Here is a 2,355-nt window from a genome sequence, read left to right on the forward strand (position 1 = left end):
GACTGGTTACTACAGCTTGTTGATGCCTGCTGGTCAGGACTGGTTACTACAGCTTGGTGATACCTGCCGGTCAGGACTGGTTACTACAGCTTGTTGACGCCTGCCGGTCAGGACTGGTTACTACAGCTTGTTGACGCATGCTGGTCAGAACTGGTTACTACAGCTTGGTGATACCTGCCGGTCAGGACTGGTTACTATAGCTTGTTGATACCTGCTGGTCAGGACTGGTTACTACAGCTTGTTGATACCTGCTGGTCAGGACTGGTTTCTACAGCTTGTTGATACCTGCCTGTCAGGACTGGTTACTACAGCTTGTTGATACCTGCCTGTCAGGACTGGTTACTACAGCTTGTTGATACCTGCCGGTCATGACTGGTTACTACAGCTTGTTGATACCTGCCTGTCAGGACTGGTTACTACAGCTTGTAGATACCTGCTGGTCAGGACAGGTTACTACAGCTTGTTGATACCTGCCTGTCAGGACTGGTTACTACAGCTTGTTGATACCTGCCTGTCAGGACTGGTTACTACAGCTTGTTGACGCCTGCTGGTCAGGACTGGTTACTACAGCTTGTTGATACCTGCCTGTCAGGACTGGTTACTGCAGCTTGTTGATACCTGCTGGTCAGGACTGGTTACTACAGCTTGTTGATACCTGCTGATCAGGACTGGTTACTACAGCTTGTTGATGCCTGCTGGTCAGGACTGGTTACTACAGCTTGGTGATACCTGCCGATCAGAACTGGTTACCACAGCTTGTTGATACCTGCTGGTCAGGACTGGTTACTACAGCTTGTTGATGCCTGCTGGTCAGGACTGGTTACTACAGCTTGGTGATACCTGCCGGTCAGGACTGGTTACTACAGCTTGTTGACGCCTGCCGGTCAGGACTGGTTACTACAGCTTGTTGACGCATGCTGGTCAGAACTGGTTACTACAGCTTGGTGATACCTGCCGGTCAGGACTGGTTACTATAGCTTGTTGATACCTGCTGGTCAGGACTGGTTACTACAGCTTGTTGATACCTGCTGGTCAGGACTGGTTTCTACAGCTTGTTGATACCTGCCTGTCAGGACTGGTTACTACAGCTTGTTGATACCTGCCTGTCAGGACTGGTTACTACAGCTTGTTGATACCTGCCGGTCATGACTGGTTACTACAGCTTGTTGATACCTGCCTGTCAGGACTGGTTACTACAGCTTGTAGATACCTGCTGGTCAGGACAGGTTACTACAGCTTGTTGATACCTGCCTGTCAGGACTGGTTACTACAGCTTGTTGATACCTGCCTGTCAGGACTGGTTACTACAGCTTGTTGACGCCTGCTGGTCAGGACTGGTTACTACAGCTTGTTGATACCTGCCTGTCAGGACTGGTTACTACAGCTTGTTGATACCTGCTGGTCAGGACTGGTTACTACAGCTTGTTGATACCTGCTGATCAGGACTGGTTACTACAGCTTGTTGATGCCTGCTGGTCAGGACTGGTTACTACAGCTTGGTGATACCTGCCGATCAGAACTGGTTACCACAGCTTGTTGATACCTGCTGGTCAGGACTGGTTACTACAGCTTGTTGATACCTGCCTGTCAGGACTGATTACTACAGCTTGTTGATACCTGCCGGTCAGCTTGTTGATACCTGCTGGTCAGGCCTGGTTACCACAGCTTGTTGATACCTGCCGGTCAGGCCTGGTTACTACAGCTTGTTGATACCTGCTGGTCAGGACTGGTTACTACAGCTTGTTGATACCTGCCGGTCAGGCCTGGTTACTACAGCTTGATGATACCTGCCGGTCAGGCCTGGTTACTACAGCTTGTTGATACCTGCCGGTCAGGCCTGGTTACTACAGCTTGTTGATACCTGCTGGTCAGGCCTGGTTACTACAGCTTGTTGATGCTCAAGCAGACTTTCATGCTACAATTCTCTGCAGTGACTAAACATTCGGTAGATTTTCCATGGAAAGGAAAGGGAACGTGGGATACCTAGTCAGTTGTACAACTGAATGTATTCACCTGAAATGTGTCTTTTGCGTTTTACCCAACCCGTCAGAGATTGGAGAAGTATCTGCTGAACTGTGATCCTCATTTAGGGAGGCAGAGACAGTAAGAAATGTAATCCATCTATCCTAGCCTAGAGTAACAGTAGACCTCTGACTAATGCAACGGTTTGGCACTGTTGTAAATGTGTGTACTAAACCAGGACATGCAGACACTGTATCAGGAGAATCAGGGGTATCAGGAGAAATTACAAATAATTGAATGAGGACTGGTGATGTGCACTGCACTTATCACATGTGCTGCACTAACTGGGAGTTGAGTGTTTGACTGTACAAGGAATCAGCACTCACCAGTTGG

The sequence above is a fragment of the Oncorhynchus kisutch genome, linkage group LG13, assembly GCF_002021735.2.
Source record: "Oncorhynchus kisutch isolate 150728-3 linkage group LG13, Okis_V2, whole genome shotgun sequence".
Classification (NCBI taxonomy): domain Eukaryota; kingdom Metazoa; phylum Chordata; class Actinopteri; order Salmoniformes; family Salmonidae; genus Oncorhynchus; species Oncorhynchus kisutch.